The sequence below is a fragment of the Macrobrachium nipponense genome, chromosome 46 (genome assembly GCF_015104395.2).
Source record: "Macrobrachium nipponense isolate FS-2020 chromosome 46, ASM1510439v2, whole genome shotgun sequence".
NCBI classification, from domain to species: domain Eukaryota; kingdom Metazoa; phylum Arthropoda; class Malacostraca; order Decapoda; family Palaemonidae; genus Macrobrachium; species Macrobrachium nipponense.
Window position 1 is genome coordinate 32,841,572 of NC_061106.1, and position 18,708 is coordinate 32,860,279.

At 35.2% G+C, this 18,708-nt stretch overlaps 1 protein-coding gene across 13 annotated transcripts in view; it reads left to right on the forward strand.

Annotated features, from left to right (window-relative positions):
* Window positions 1–18,708, forward strand: part of LOC135214883 (dystrophin-like) — a 1,767,410-nt gene that overhangs the window by 866,137 nt on the left and 882,565 nt on the right. The window lies entirely within an intron of this gene.

The following is an 18,708-nucleotide window of genomic DNA, read 5'->3' on the forward strand; positions in this document are numbered from 1 at the left end:
TCTCTCTCTCTCTCTCTCTCTCTCTCTCTCTCTCTCCTTTGAAAATGAAACCGGTTTTTTTATGTAGCTGAAAGATCCATAAATACTGCCAGAGGTGTGATTATTCTACTTGTTGTTTTGAACAATCTGATAATGTTAAATTTCATATAATATATATATATATATATATATATATATATATATATATATATATATATGTGTGTGTGTGTGTGTGTGTGTGTGTGTGTGTGTGTATATATATATATATATATATATGTATATATATATATATATATATATATATATATATATATTATATATATATATATATATATAATTATATACACAAACGTATTTCTGTTTCGTCAGTCGAACAACAAAGGTACAAATGATTTTTCAGACTTACGGGATTTAGTAAAATCACACACACACTCACACACACATGACTAATGGTATATCATATATCATAAAAAATCTGTACGAGTTGATTATATGCATGCATGTCTACCTTTAGTCCTTTTAGAGCAGTGGAGAAGAGGATATTTTGCAAAATAAAGAGTACAAGAAATCACTTTTGGGGTGACGATCTCCATTCCGGACCGTGACCATAGTTGGGGCCTGTCTTGTGTTGGGTGAAGTGTCACGTATGATGTAGTTAGAGTAAAAAGTAATCCCTGACTTCAGATTTAATGGTTCCCACTCGGAACTATTATGAGAGAGGATGAATTCTAAAGCGCAGCAGAGTGAGTGAATGCAGCATTTCCCAGCTCATATATACACGGGCAGTGTTAATTAGGAGAGACGTTATTCCCACACAAAACATCATTGCGTTGCATTGTAGGGAAACCAATTAATGGCACCGCGGGCCAACCATCCCGAGTTGCCTTCGAGAGAATTTCTCTCATTTTTCTTTTTCCCGTCTTTTTCCATCATTATCCCCGTCTTTTATTTCCCGCAACCCATCCCCGCGCCTTTGTTTCCTCCAGAGTCGCCATTTTTCCACTCCCTTTTCGTCGTCGGTTCCATTCTTAGCGTTGTATTATTTTCTCCTTCTCTGTTTAAGGGTTGTTCATTGTTGTGCAAATAAGGGGAGGTTTTTCCAATGGATATTTTTGCCGTCTTATTTAAATTATTATTATGATCTGGTCCGATATATCTTAATATTAAGTATCCGCTCATGATTTTAACGGACTCCCCTTGTTGTTCTGATCCTGCTGTTTCTCTTTGTCCAATTCAGGAGAGGAGTATGATTATTATCTTTTGTAATGCGTAATTAGTTACTGGGTATAATCATCAGTTCCCTGTCCTACCATATTTGCCCGTTATCTCCTGTAGGATCTTATTTCGACTCTCTCTCTCTCTCTCTCTCTCTCTCTCATTAGTTATAAGATTAATAAATATATATTTCCAATAGAAATCTTTCGTTCGATGGCGATATATATGCCGGCTATAATTTAGATAGAAACAGTGCAAATATGAAAGAGGTTTGGACAAAATAAAAAAAAATCGGATGAAGAAAACTCATCTTGGGATTATCCATCTAATTGAACATCAAAGGGAGAAAATTAATGACTTTCCTCTCTTTTTTTCCAGGTAAGAGCTCAAAGCAGTTGAGATTTAACGACCTGCAACCCGCGGACTCAAAGTAAGTTTTTTTTTTTCTTTTAATATCAGTCATGGACTATTAGTTTGCTTCTCTCATTTCATTGCTGCTGGGCTCTCTCTCTCTCTCTCTCTCTCTCTCTCTCTCTCTTTATCCTAAATTGTTCGTCTCCAAACTGATTTTGGTTATCTGATTTTATTACAAAAATGAGTAGACACCACAAAGGTGAACTTTTGTGCAATTGGTTAAGCAACACCGTTTTCGCCTTGAAAATGTTAAAGATAGCAGTACCCAGAAACATTTCATTAGAAAATGGACCGTCACCTGTGATCTAAAGCGTTAAATTTACTTAGTTTTGCCAATCGCTGGCACCCAGACATATTTTTATCGCTTATTTACATCGCTCAATACATTTGTTGTAATGCAGTGTACCTAGGAAGCCAACTTACTTTTTAAATCACTTTGGCGCCATGACGCTGCAATCTTGATCTCTTGTGTCTTGTTACTGTTTTAACATGATAAGTAACGTAGATAGTGATTTGGATTTTTATTTACAATTTTATTGTTGTCATTCAGACAAATAGTGATTTGGTAGTGTTGAATTCACATCTCTAAGTTAACAGAAGAATATCGATTCAATACGATGAAACGATATTTCAACATTATACATTAAAAAAGAAGCATTTTACGTCCATCGATCCCATTAAAAGATGCAAATATTGTCAATTAAGTGAAAAAAGCAACCTCAGGTCTCTCTGGAGTAACAAACGAAATCCCGTGTTTGACTTACAGGCACACAAAAAGTATTGGAAATAAAGTAAATTGTCGTCTTCATACAAACACGAAAAAGTCAAGGACGGAGAGATCGGGAGCAAAAAGGGCATATGATCTTTTTCACTTCGAGAATCCTCCTGCGGAAGAAGTAGGAAGGTGTTTCAAGGAAGAACCGGATACAGGAAGGAAGGATTGCAATAGAGTTACTTTCTTTCCGCAGCGTCCATTTGCTAAGATCATATTTCTGAAGGAGGCGATGTTCAGGACTGGTCTGCTGTTGCTGCTGTAGTAGTAGACCCAGCGAAGTTCTGGGCTTTTGGGGCGTAACCTCTTTATCTGACGGTGGACGCTTTCCATCCTCTTACTTCCTCTGACTTCAGGTGAATAAGAAACTTTAGGAAGCAAGGAAGGACGTCAAGTATTCCCCAGAGCAGAGAGCTTGTTGGTTCATGGCTGATTTATTTTCTGTTTCTTCAGTTACTTATCCAGGTGTCTTTATTCTCTGCTGATGGAGGAACTATATTATGACACAGTTTACTGATACCCTCGTATCATCCCCGAGAGAAATCCGGATTTGTAATGAAATTTAGTATCGTATTCGTTTTATTAATTTTAATATTTTCAACTGCTGCTTCCTCGTGAAAATTCTCAATATAATATTTCTGTTCATTACATTTCCCGCAAACAATCTTTTCACGTGTTATTGGTGATTGTTGGTCCATTGTAACTTTGAATAGCATTTTTGGCTACAGTGCCTAACTTGCCGACCCGAAATATGTTACCCATCAATTCATTCATCTCGGCTTTACAATTTGTTCAGAATTTTAATAGATTACCTTTGAATTTTGAGGAGACGTAAACCTCTTCTGCTACAGTTACACAGAAAGACAACCATTATCTCTGTCTCTCCCTGTTTTTTTTTTCTCTTTTACACCCGGTTTCCTTACTTTAAACCGCTTTAACTGAAGAGACTAATATATCTATCTATTATCTATATATACATATATATATATATATATATATATATATATATATATATATATATATATATATACAGTATATATATAAAACATATATATACATTATATTATATATATATATATATATATATATTATATATATATACATATTTATTTATTTATTTAAATGTTGTATATATTTATGGGTAAATTTATTAAATGAATTGTGTTTTTTCTGTTACCGCATAAATCATTCCTTGTGACCGTCCAGCGAGCTGAATATTTTTTTTTCTTTTTCCGAGAAGTTCCCAATCAAGTAAAAATCTTTCGGTAAATAGTTTTAAGTCAAACGTATGAGCTCCATCATTAAAACACCTCAGTCTTTCATGATTTCTTTTCCTCTTTGATGACCTCGATTTTTGAAACACGACTATTCCAACTTCATATAGTGTTAAGATTTTTTTTTTTTGCTTTTTCATTTTTGTCCAATAAGCTAATGACTAAGGGAACGGCCCAACTGTTGGAGAGAGAGAGATATTTGGAATTGTTGTGAAACGTTAATTAAAGGAAGAGAGAGAGAGAGAGAGAGAGAGAGAGAGAGAGAGAGAGAGAGAGAGAGAGAGAGAGAGAGAGATTTGAAATTGTAGTAAGACGGAGATTAAAGTGAGAGAGAGAGAAAGATTGAAACTGTAGTGAGACGTTTATTAAAGAGAGATTCTGAATTACAGCGAGACGCAGATTAAGTAAGAGAGAGAGAGAGAGAGAGAGAGAGAGAGAGAGAGAGAGATTTGGAATTGTAGTAAGACGTTGATTAAAGTGAGAGAGAGAGAGAGAGAGAGAGAGTATGAGTGGCAAAGTTTCAAAGATTTTTTTTCCCTAATTAGGTGTTTTTCTCCGTCCCTTTAGCTTTTCATTTTACCAGAACGTATACATGAGACTGACTATTTATGTAGGCCAGTGGAAGGGCTCGAGCCCACACTCAAAAATAGCCGGTCGGCGTTCACTCCTTGCCGACGAGCCAAGCAACGAAAATCCAAGTTTTGGAAAATATATAGACTGGGAATCTGGAAGGAAGCGCCAACATTTCTCTTTTTCCCTTTCACTCCTCAAACTATTCCAAAGTATTGGGTCCCAAAGTAAGTTTTTTTTTTCCTCGAAGTTGTAAAGAGAGTTGTTTCGAATTCTGAAAGATTTAGAGATTAATTATAGCTGTTGACCTGGGAGACATCGGTAGCGTCCTCATACGTACATACATACATACTTACATACGTACATACTGCTGGCCTGGGAGACATCGGTAGCGTCCGCATACATGCATACATACATACATACTTACTTGAATAGCTTCTTTTGCCCGCGCTGCATGTTGAAAATTAATTGTAATTTAGTTCATCGTCATGGTAAAGAATTGGAGATGATCTCGTAGTCCTTCAGACATTGGAGTTTGCAAGTGCCAGTCGTTCTACATAATTTCCTGTTTCTGTAGGCGGTTTTAGGTCTTAACGTCACTTGAAAGATGTTTATAAAAATGACGTAGTCTCGTGTTTTGTGGAAATAGTAATTCAGCATAAGGCATTTTCCATATCTTATTTCTGTTTTTGTCTTCACGCTTGATCAAAACACTTCCTCTCTTGAATGTTTTGATTCGTAACCGTAAGACCACTTGTCTTACTCTTTAGCACTGACATACATATAAATATATAAGTTTGCATATATTTATATACGTATATATGTGAGCGTGTATGATATACATTGTCCCATCATAATCGAGGTACAGTCTAAGTTCCTGGATTTTTACAACCGCATGCTAGCGCCTCAGTGGCGTGATAGGTATGGTCTTGGCCTGCCACCTCGATGGCCGCGAATTCGATTCTCGGGCATTCCACTGAGGGGTAAGAGGTGTGTATTTCTGGTGATAGAAGTTCACTCTCGACGTGGTTCGGAAGTCACGTAAAGCCGTTGGTCCCGTTGCTGAATAACCACTGGTTCCATGCAACGTAAAAACACCATACAAAAACCATCAACCGCTTGCTGGAGGACTGAATAAGAGATATATGGGGGAAAGAAATGAGTCTGTTTTGTCTGATGTAATCTTAATTAATGCGTCTGGAATAAACACAGTTTGAATCAAGGTGGTCAGAGAAAGCAAACCTTCACATTACATATTTGTTCGGTCATGATGGGGACGCTAATTGAAATGATGGATTGGAAACCTAAGTAATGACTAGGAAAAACAGTCATGGTAAAGCGGAGGCGTAAGAAAATGATTGATTTATGTATGAGTAAAGACAAGAAAAGTATTTGTTTTTCCATTAATGTTATTATCCATATGGAACAAGCCCACCAAAACAAAGGGGCCATTGACTTGAAATTCAAGCTTCCAGAAAAAATGGTGTTCATTTGAAAATAAAAATAACAGAGAGTAATGGGAAATACAGAAAGAGATCAGTTATTAGAAAAACAGATAAATTTGCTTACATTAAGGACTTTGAGAGATATTTTATTAAAATAAATTGAAGATAGTATGAACCATTACAAATGCAAGTGAAAAGGAGAAGGAAGGATTTTTATTTAAAAACAATCTCAAGTAAGTTTTCTCATTCTTTCCTATGTATTTTATTGTTTCTGTATGCTTAGGTGAATGCTTTAGATGGTGAGGAGTCTCATTACAAGTTGAAGACGAGAAAGAGTAAGGAGAACTGGTGTAGGAAAACTTACATATTATGGAAAAAAAAGTCAGAATAATTAAAAAAAATGGTAGATGCATTGCCAGAATAAATTGGACATAGTGGGAACGGAAATTTAAGGAAATAAAAATGTGATGAAATCAGAGGCTGAGGAGGGTATAAAAGAAAAATGTTTACGTAGGGAGAGGAAAGCGAATGTTGGAGAAGTATGTGGAACATTGAATGTGAAGCGGGAAATGGGGCTTGCATGTAACATGCAAAGGATGCCGAATGTAATGTCAGAACTATTGTATGAAGTGGAATTTTTACCAGAGAATTGAATGTTTAGTAGACGGATTAAGTAAGTTAAGCTACGCAACAGTCCTGTTGATCAAGGAGCTGGTGGAAATGACTAAAAAGTAATGACATTGGCCATCTTTATCCAACGACAGGGCAACGAAAGATAGAGGAACGTGAGGAGGTAAATGTTCGAAATATTTTTCGAATTAAAAGTATGTGTACACGAGGAATGATTGATATATATATATATATTATATATATATATATATATATATATAGTAATATATATATACTATATATATATATATATATATATATATATAGATATATATAGATATATATGATATATATATATACAGACACACACACACACACACACACATATATATATATATAATATATATATATATATATATATATATATATATATATATATATATATATATATATATACAGACACACATACACACACACCCACAAACACACATATATATATCATACATACATACATACATACATACAGACATACATAGACACTTATTTTTGATAGCAGTTTTAATTCTCTTCTATGGGCTGGGTTTTATCAGAGGAATGTTGGTAAATACATAGCAGTGACTCGCATTTGTCATTTTAGAAAAAAAGATATCTCATTATTTTAGTGATAATTTCACCTGTCTCAAACTTCTTAGTACCGGAATTGCGTGTGAAACATTTACAAGTTTTTCCCCGTAAATGAGGATTCGGTGTGTGTTTCTGTGTGTGTGTGTGTGTTTTTTTTTTTCTCTCTCTCCATAAGCTCCGGATTTTATCAATTTATTCACCTTTCCTCAGGCTTGTACTACCCCTGGTCCGTTACTTCGGGAACTTTTTTTTTTTTTTTTTTTTTTTTTTTTTTTTTTTTACACCCTTTTTTCGGACAGCTGGGCGCTATCACGGGAAACTTTTTTTTCTCTCGTTTTTCAAGTTCCATTTAACTTGATGTGTTCCATCATACGTCCCCATGGAGTCCCTTCAGTAACCCACCCCACCCCCCACCCCCCACCCCATATCCCCCCTCTTCTCCCCCCGACTTGACGTCTCCCCTTTTTCACTCAGTTCTGTTAGACTCACCATAGACATTGGTACCGCTGTACCAATGTCTACTGTGTGGAGAGAGAGAGAGAGAGAGAGAGAGAGAGAGAGAGAGAAGGGGGAGGAGAGTAGGCTGGTTAGAAGCGTAATAACAATAATGATTATGATGACTATACAATTAAAAGGCTAAGTTCATAGCATGTATTCCGTAGTAGATTGTCATTACGCCAGAAACATTCAGATATCAAATAAGTGAAAAAAATTTCGGAAGTTATTTAAGTTTTTGCCGGTGGTTTTTTTGTACTTTTATATATATATATATATATATATATATATATATATATTATATATATATACATAAGACAATAGAACACACATTGTTGGTTACCTAAAGGTTAATGGTATCTCATAAAAAGTATGCACGCCATTTCTAAGTCTTTCAAGCGCGAAAAATATAGCTATTTATCATCTGTTGGATGTATGTACTTAAAAGAATAATGTGTCACAAAAGAATGAGAATAATTAACATTTTACCGTTAGTGGCCAGTCATTTTGTACAAGAGAGAGAGAGAGAGAGAGACCCCTGAAGAATACTGTTAAATGTGAGTAAAATATATCTTTGTTTAACCAGACCACTGAGCTGATTAACAGCTCTCTTAGTGCTTGCCTGAACTATTAGATTTTTATTTACGTGGCTAGGAACCAATTGGTTACCTAGCAACGGGACCTATGACTTATTGTGGGATCCGAACCAAAGTACAGTATACCGAGAAATGAAATTCTAATCACCAGAAATCAGCTGGGAGCGAACTCTGGCTACCAGAGCGGTAGCCGAGTACGCAACTGATTCGTCCAAGGAGAAGCTGACTAAATTATACAGTTTATTTCCTTTTATATCGCTTCTGGATAACAAAAATGTTGAATTATTAATACAAATTTCAGAGTAATTTTTTTTTGGTTCCCGTCATATTATCGGTTGCCCTTATCGTATACATAAGAACGATTATGAGATTTTTACCTCTGAGCGATTTTTTTTTATATTCAAATAATATTTTCGTTTACAAAGAATTCTCAGAATTAGTTTGCGTCTTCCGGAGGGACAGAATTGAAAACATGTTTTGAATTCTTTCTTGTGCTCTTTCTTCCTGCAGCTTGGAGTATTCAATCAAAGTAAAAACATTACAGGAATTTTGTACTTTCATTCATGTTATAACAAGACGTAATCCGACCTCCAGCTTACTCGGACGTGTGCAAGATTTTCCCCTCATGCATAAGTTGTAAACATTATATTACTAACTTTTAACGTAAATTAAAATGTGCTAAAATCTAAGGTCAAATAGAGCCTTGTTTCACCAACGAAAATGAAAATAGATATGCTGTATTTTATTATGAAGAAAATCTCTATATTGTTTAATGTACAAATTATTTATTTTTTTACATTTTCATTCTAATAAATAAATCATAAATATCCTATGCTAAAATTCCTGTATCTTTAACTCAACGCGAAACACCTTTTTCAGAGCGTTTTATGCTCTTCATAGACCTTTCCTACGCTCCCAACAACAACAACAAAAAGGCGCGCCTCAGCTGGGTGATCAGTTTGGTCTTGGCCTTCTACCATGGTGGCTGCGAGTTCGATTCTCGGGCATTCCCTGACGGGTTAGAGATGTGTATATCTGGTGATAGAAGTTCACTCTCGACTTGGTTCGGAAGTCACGTAAAGCCGTTGGTCCCGTTGCTGAATAACCACTGGTTCCATGCAACGTAAAAACACCATACAAACAAACAGACAAACACCAAAAGGGTAGTTTGAAGGCTTACTCCCCGAGTAAGCGATAAAAAGCAGACGTGTTGGGGCGAACGAACTTTGGCACTTCAGCTTAATTTTTCCCTGCGAGTTGTGAGCTTTGCACTTCATCAATTTGCCGTAACTCACAAAGTTGTGTCTCCCAAACAAGGGCGTTTTGCCCGGTTTTATTATTCTCGAACTGTTTCCGGCTATTTTTGTGGCAGGGACATGAATGGTTATACTGTAGACTTGGGAAAGAAGTTTCCAGCTTTGTGGTAAATTACTTGGTATTCTATTTCATTTTTCTTTGCTTTAAAAGACATTTTTTTGTTATCATTGGAACATTGTGGTAAATTACTTGGTATTCTATTTCATTTTTCTTTGCTGTAAAAGACATTTTTTTGTTATCATTGGAACATTGTGGTAAATTACTTAGTATCTTATTTCATTTTACTTTGCTTTAGCCGACTTTTTTATTTACCATCATTGAAACATTGTGGTAAATGACTTAGTATCCTATTTAATTTTTCTTTGCTTTAGTCGACCTTTTTTTTTTTACATCATTGGAACATTGTGGTAAATTACTTAGTATCCTATTTCATTTTACTTTGCTTTAGCCAAGTTTTTTTTTTTACCATCATTGGTTGTTCTAACCTTTTTCAATCAAGCATCTGCTGAATTTGCCTTATATCTCTAATCGAATTTTATTAGCAGTGACTAATGTCCCAGAGATGAGGCTGAGATAATGAACATTTTAGTAGTAATACTGATTACATTTAATGATATTCTGCTTTACATATTATTTTACAGATTTAACACTATATGAGTAAAAAATTTTATTTGATATATATCTGCCCCGGCCTTTATATTTAGAAACATATTCTCTTGCTTTTTTGAAAGCAATGGATGTCAGTACGATTGAAAAATTCAATGAATGAATTTGCATGGCTCTGGTTGGCCTCTGTATAGTATACGCGTTGCGTCACTTCGAACTGGTTACCGTTTAACTTTGAACTGTTCTCGTTTTAGTTTTCTTTCATAGGGTTTATGCACCCTTCATTCGCAAGCAAGTCATAAAACAAGCTTTCAGCGTCCAGTTTAAAGCGTAGATTTGTCTTAAAGCATCGTCATTTATGCTGGCATTGTCCACTTACGCGAAAATGGAAGTGTTTAAGGCAAGTATTAGGACGGTTAACACATGTAAATTTTGGCATGGGACATTTGTCTTTGTGAACTGCATTCAGCTGGACGTTTTGTTATTGCATTTGCGCCATTAGGGGCTGGCCTGTTTGATGGAGCTGATTTAGAGAGATGTAATCCCTTCCCCTTTTGTCTATCAAGACCGTAAATGGTGGAGCAGTGCCGGAGCTCTTGCTTGACTGGTTAGTACAGGTAGCCGTTCGTTAATCGAGAATGATATTGTATACGTGATCATATCGACTTTATTTTTATTGCATATATTTATATTTTTGTGTATGAATATCAGCTACGTGTGAATGTTAGGCATTAGTGATGAATCTAATAGGATAGCTATATTTTTTTTATATTCATTCTATAGCAAAAGAACAGGAGATTCTCAACAAATCATTTTTTATTTAAAACTGCAGCACGTTCGAAATCTATACTTCATTCGGTCTGTGTCATTGAAAATTTAGGATTTTGTGTATTTATTTTTTTATTCTGTAGAGATATATAACTTTTTTTTATTTTTAAATTATTAAATTCAGATTTCATACATTTTTTTTTTAACAACAATTTAGTCCTTATACGTTTTGTATCCTTTTCGTAACGGTACGTTCAATATTCTCATAATATTTAGATTTTCCTTTTGTTCAGTGTGTTAATTAATTTTGACTTTTAGTCATCATTGTATATGGTGTGCATACTTGAGACTTCTGTTCATTTTTTATTTAACCTCAAGACGCTATTTATTCTTTCCTATTTATTTTTATTTAATCTCAAGACGCTATTTATTCTTTCTTATTTATTTTCCATTTAGCCTCAAGACGCTATTTATTCTTTCCATAGCCTTAAAACCACCTTAGCTATGTTGGGTCCAGTCCTTAGAACGCTATATTACTCTTTATCCATGTAAATCCTTAAATCGCATCCTTTCCCATATTTTATAAACTGAACTTTACTATGTATCATAAAAGTTTAATGTATTTGTTTATATCAGAACAAGTTTCTGTTATCAGTTATCCTTTCCAGATTTCGTGTTGTTAGGATATAGGACTGATGATCATCTGCGTAAGATGATCACTGGTCTAATTTTAAGCGCCTCAGCGGCGTGGTTGGTTTGGTGTTTGCTTCTCACCTCGGTGGTCGCCGGTTCGATTCTCGGCCATTCCATTGAGGAGTGAGAGATGTGTATTTCTGGTGATAGAAGCTCACTCTCGACGTGGCTCGGAAGTCATGTAAAGCCGTTGGTCCCGTTGCTGAATAACCACTGGTTCCATGCAACGTCAAAACACCATACAAACAAACAAATTACCTAGCAGCACTCCGCTTCATCAGCTTCCAGTTTTTATACATTTCACTTCGTATATTGTTGACGCATTTCCTCAGTTCATGTGTTATATATCTCTAGAAGAATGAAGAACTCACTCTGGCGCATTTTCACAGTTTAGTTTTCCATACTCTTCGGGGTTTTATAAAAGAATAGTGAGTGACAACAGTTTAGTCTACTTATATATTTTCTCACTTCGTTCTTGGTATGTATGTGGCGCTACTCTATGAGTGCCATCTTATTTTAGTTACCTTTGAAATATGAGTTATTATTATAAGGCCTTTTGAATACCTCGCTGAAGTGTCTTACTAAATTGCTCTGCTTCGTATATCTCCATTATTTGTGGCGTATTAGGATATGTTATTGAGAGAGAGAGAGAGAGAGAGCAGAGAGAGATAGAGAGAGAGAGAGAGAGAGAGAGAGAGAGAGAGAGAGATCTATACGATTTTTCGTGATCTACAGTTTTACTGCACATAATGAAAATAATTCTTAGGTTTAGAATTGTTTTGTAAATTTTTCTGTAATTTTGAATACTTAAAAAAAAAGTTTTTTATATTGAGGATTTTCTGTATGTATTTTTTGGGTAATATTTAAAAGCATTGAAGCTTAATACTTGCTATTTTTGTATTTTTGTAATTCTTCAAGGATATCTCACATGTTCTGAAAACAGCTTCCAGTTGAAAATTGAAAGAATTTCAGTTAAAATAGTTTGTCCTGATTTTCCACCATCATGCACACATCATAAAGAATGTAACCTGTTTGCTGTACATATGCAACGAATCATCTTCTGCTGCTTTAAGCTTGTTTATGGTATCCACCCACGTGAGAGGAATCCCAGATACCGATGTATATTATTATACCGATGTATATTTTTCTGTGGAAGCCTGCGTCATCCAGTTTTTTTTTTTTATTTATTCTTATTTTTATATATAAGCTTTAACGATTGAACATTTTACTTGCATGCTCTATATGGTGTTATTATTATTATTATTATTATTATTAATTATTATTATTATTATTATTATTATTATTATTATTATTATTATTATTATTATATCGTGTTCATTAGGTGGAACTAAGAGGAGGTAAATGAAATTCAGAAAGAAGATATCTCACTTATTAAAAAAGAAAGAATGAATTAATAAATTAATGAATAGAAAAAAAATTATTAAAATGCATAGGGGACAGTTGTACGGCCGGCGTATGTATTGTGTAAGTTGACATTCGCCCAAAAAAAAAATAAATAAATAAATAAAAATATATAAAAAAGAAATTTAAAGATAAAATAATTTTTGGTGAGTTTTGTCCTTTCACCGTCAGTCCTTGCCGTGCACGCCTCGTGTAATAAAGAACGTAATCTGATTAAAAAGAGATTCAGTAAAGTAATGGCATTTGAAGGAAATTTACAGATACGCTTGTTATGCAGCCTCTTATCGAAGCAACCAAATACACTCATTGTACAAAATATTTCGAGGGTGTTTTTTTTTGTGGCTGGAAAGTGTCACAGAATAAAACGCGTCGATCCTCCTGATTCTGTTTTACAATTTGCCAGCTCATTTTTTTATTTTCCAGTTTAGATGCCGCATGAATTATATTCCAATTTATTTTTCCGTCGACTTTTGTGAACTTTGGCATTTGCAATATTGAATTGTTTTCAGCTCTAAATTTTATTTTTTTCGCATGCATTTAGAAATATGTGCCCAAGGAAAACCTGTCATGCAGAAATACGGGGCTAGTGTCATTATTTGTAGAGAATTATTTTCATGCGTAAATTATTGTTCAAAGGCCATTTCAAAACTTAATGGGATCCATTGGTAAAAATTTGGGATTTTACAACAGATGTTGTTAAGCACTGCGACCACTTTCATCAAGTGATTGTGCTCAATAAAAAATAAAAAAAAGATACTACCGCGTGAATGGTTCCTAAGAGAATTTTGTCATTAACTTGGTGCCCTAGACTTTAGCAGGCCTTATTCCAATGAGTTGTATTACTGAAGGGTAATAAGGAAACGTGTACATTGTGTCCTAATGACGATGACGTTGATTGCTGTAAAATAAATACTCTACCAAGAATAGCTAACTGTATAGAATAATGTCTCTCTCTCTCTCTCTCTCTCTCTCTCTCTCTCTCTCTCTCTCTCTCTCCGAGCACTTTTAAAAAATGGACGACGAAGTGATGGCAAATGCCAGACAAATTACAAAAGAAGGCCTTACATAATTTTTAACTTTATTCCGCTCCTCAATGTTCTTCGGGAAAGAAAGGGAATAGAAAATAACAAATTAATTCCTTCCTCTCCCTCACTCCAAATCCCTTAGTGCAAGACAGGCGACAAGGCCTTCTCACGAATTCAATCTTCCGTAACATTCAGCTAAAACAGAGACCTTTTATGAACGATTTTCATGTCAGAAAACTACTTGAGTTACCTTAACCATAACAAGTAAGTGATGGCTACTCTCTCTCTCTCTCTCTCTCTCTCTCTCTCTCTCTCTCTCTCTCTCTCTCTCTCTCAGTATGATAGTTGCTGGAAGAATACTTGAACAGCAAAGAAAAAAAGTGCAAGGGGAAACAAATATTATAAACCAGCAGTTTAGCAAGCTTTGCACGCAAGAAGATTCCATTACAACTATAACAGTAATAACAATTTTACCCCAAGAATAACACACGAAGCAAATACCAGTATTCGTAGTCGCGCACGCGTGGCCACGGATACATATATGTACTTTCATGAAACAGGATGTGACGAGTATTCTAAATGTATACTACTGTATCCCTGTAGAATACTGATCGGCACTCTGAAATTAGTCAGATACAGCGGATGCCGGCTGTGATCACTGTAAGGAAATAAGTACAAAAGTGGTTTTAGTCCTTTCTGTCAAATCGGGTTCATAATAATAAGAATATTTTATAAGTGTTGAAGAGGAGCTTGATCGGAAGTGGATACGCTTGTGATGTTACGCATTAAAGATGATCTCTCGTCACATTTCTTGAATCCCCCCTCTATCATGATTCCATCCACACTTTCACTATACTATTAACTTTACCTCTCACGTTACTACCTGTACCTTTGTCTTCACGGCCCAGTGGCGACGCAGCACTCCAATTTGAGCCCGTGGTGGTCACCCTGAACTTTCAAGAAACAGTGAAACTGAAAACTGGAGAAATGAAAGAATACTTTTAAACCTACTCGCCTGCCTTATGTGATTGACTCTTGTAATTCCTTCCCCCACGCTGGTTCCTTGGCTTATTATTATTAAAATTATGATTAATATATTATTCAGAAAATGACCCATTCATATGAAACAACCTCGCCATAGAGGCCATTAACTTTAAATTCAAGTTTCCAAAGAATATGGTGTTCAATTTTGAGATCGTTTGAAAACATAATTTTTATGAAATTTATGGATATATTAATTAAAAAGTACCATGATAGGGAACTTCCCTTACAAATCAACCTGGATTTCAAAATGGCCTCAGTATACCAGAATTGTTCTGTCGTTTAGGTCGAATTTTATCTAAATAATCTCTTTAAGATAAAAATCCTTTAACGTTTAATTTTTTCGGTTCCAATTTGTCTTATAATAATCAAGTTAGGGCAAAAATCCCATATTTTGGGATTTGATGAAGTAAGTTAAATTTGTTGCCAGCCTTCGGCTTTAATTTAGAATTCTAAATTTAGAAATCTCACTGTTGAATATCCATTTCAATACATCAAAAGTGGTTGTGACAGAGACTGCATCTATACTTCCACTCCGCAAAGCGAACAAGCTTGACTGAACCTCCGGTAGTTATCTTCTTTTTCAAGCTGCGGAAAATGAATATTGTATGCAGCGAATAAGTCCCAGTAATCCTCGTTGGCAAAGCAGATTGAAATATATGCATCTTCAACTTGCATTCGGATTCGAGTGTCGAAGGGGAGCACTGTAGTGTATTAAGCTCTTCCGGTGAATCTTTTGTGTAGGACTCGTTCCAGCCAAGTCGTCGTGGGATGTGGCGTTCCCGGGGTTTGGTAGGAATCTCGGTAATATATGGGTTTCTTGATTGGATTCTCTCTTCGAGTATTCCATAGCCATCCCTCTATTGGTGATCCTTATTTGACATTGCATTGGTGTATGGCCGGAATGAATACAGCGTTCGGATAAAAGATTGCCTTTTTTTTATTCGTAGTTTTCTCTTTATGTATTCAGAAAATACACAGATCGCTGATGTCGCTTCTGCTGGTTGCAGTTTGAATTTTTAATTAATAAAGTTCCAATAAGCTTTGTTTTGAAAGTTACTTGTGCAAAACTTTTCCATAATATATGTCTATCTTGAAATGGCCGGGTTAATTATAGTAGATTTTTCTCGTGGTTATGGCAATTCATGAGAATGAATAGTTTACTACGATTTTTTCAATTTTATTCTCATTGACTGTCTTTGAAACAATAATTGATTTTTTGTATGCGTGTATGTGTATGTATTTATGTAGCTAAAGAGCAATGAGAAACATGTATACTTTCTTAATCCAAAGTGCTGTTTCTAAAAAATATGTCGAAAGTAGTTACCGACCATAAAGTTGACCTCTATGTTCCGAGCCATTGGAAAGGGAAGTAAGATTTTCAGTTTTTGTTTTTAAATCTAGTTCAGTTACCCCCGATTACTGGACGAATGTAATACTTCTACATACTTCTTTGCAAAAGAAGTATGTAGACGAATATAATACTGTACGTACTTCTTTGCAAAAGAAGTGTGTGGACGAATATAATGCTTCTACATACTTCTTTGCAAAAGAAGTATGTAGACGAATATAATATTGTACGATTGAAATAAATTTTTATTCATTTATCGAGCAAACTTCATTTTATTCATACATTTATCGAATGAAATTCATTTTTCAATTATCGATTGCAATTATAATTTTAATAATTCATTTATCAATTGAAATACATTTTAACAATTCACTTATAGATTGACATTCATTTTAATCAATCATTTATCGATAGAAATTAATTTGAAAAGTTCTTTATAATAATTTTGATCATTTGTCGATTGAAATTAATTTTAATTTGCGAAAGTTTATGTTCAGTATTTTGTTGACGGTTCCTGCAAAGATTTAACGGAAGTGATATCTGGGAGTATTTGATTGAATAATAATTTGTGAGATTTGCAATAAATAGTATGCCATACTTAAATCCCGCAGTGTTATTACCTAATATTTTTTTGTTTTCATTCAAATCTGGTTGCATTATATATTTGCCTGTTTTTGTGCGTGTTCATGTAGAGTATGGCGCATACAAATATGTAATATGTGTGTGTGTTTATATATATGTCATATATTTTTATATATAATCTATTAAATCATATGCGTATTATTTATATATATATATATATATATATATACTATATATATATATATATATATATATATATATATATATACCACCAAACAATATATTTGTGCGTGTGTGGACCTTCTATGTTCAGATGGTGAATAAAAATTTAGGAAAAGAAATGAAAATTATTTCGCCTTTAAAAGGCTATCTTAATCAATTTGGCATCAGGTCCAGGCACTGTCGGGCACACACTGTTGCCATTGAGGTTGTGTCCTCCATAATATCTTTCACGTAGGACGCGGCTTTGATGCTGTTGCCACAGTAGTAGTTAGGGAGGACGTTAAGGAAAGGAAGCTGGAGGATGCTCTCTTCTCTATAGCGAGGCTTATCTCCCATCTAGTCAGGTAAGGTATGGTAGCCTGTTTAGGTTACGTTTGGTATAGTTTAATTAGACTGTATCCTTGTGTTACAGATAGAAATTTTTGGGCAGAGTCATGAAGATACAGGAAGGGTGAAACCCATTTGCAATTTTCCCTTATACGGTAAAAAAAAAAAAACAATTTATTGATTTTTTTTTATTCAGCACCAATTCCGTCCTTGGCAACCCGTTTGATCTTAGTAACAGCTGATTTTATCTGTCTTTCTATTGTATCTAAAATGTAAGATTGCTATAAGAAGCAATGAAGTGAAGTAAATGAACCATACTTCAGGGACATTGATGCATGGACTAGTATCAAATAAGTTATATAGAAAAGGAGTGACAAATGCGATATGCAGTTCAAAGGAGTGATTCGAAAATGTGGCATTGGATGTCACAGGAATACAGCCGCCCTACCTGGCATAATGTAATTTATAAGGTGGGTACACACGTGCGAACCGAACCTTGTATTGTAACCGATTCTTGTAACAAAAACGCAAGTGTGGACGGTTCCTCGAACCCGAACCCCGAACCCGCGAGGTTCGAGGCTCGGTTCGCCCTCCGTCCCGCCAATTGTCGGTTTTTGGGCTCCGAATCAAAGGGAGGTCTCTTTGAACGTTACGCCATGTGTGGACGGGACCTGTATTACACGCGTAACAACAGAGGTTGCTGAACTTGTTAACACCGACTATGAACAAGAACGTCCATAGTAGAGTCCCTTGTTTAAAGTTGTTTTGGTCGTCAGTACGTATATGTCTACCGTGGCTGATTGAAGTGACGAAGAGGTCCTTCAATTTATTAGCTATTACGAAGAAAAGACTTTACTGTGGCCTGAAACTCCTTGGAATCTCATGTCAGCGAGTAATTCCCGACCACTGTATTCTACCCTTCTAGTATATAACCTTGATTGCCACCATCTTCTTTTATTTCGCTTCATCTTCGTTAAATAATGTGTATAAATATACGCGGCAGCTGCTACTTGCGTGGTGGCCATCGTCGGTAAACAACCTGGACAGAGACAGACTGGTGATCGCAGTGGATTGAAATGAAGTTACGTGCTTAACGTGGTTACGGTTCGTCCTCTACATTTTGACACCTTGTAACCGTATATGCGTAACTCAGTTACACATACAAGGTTCGGCTCTCACGTGTGTACCCACCTTTAATAAGAGTTCTACACCCCTTTTAGGTTAGAAAGGTCTGTGACTCTCTGTCATCCACTGCTACATTTTCGAACCACCCCTTTGAACTGCATCTCGCACTTGTCACTGCTATGTTATATTACTCGACTGATAGTGTCACATACATATATGTTTCTGAAGTATGGTGC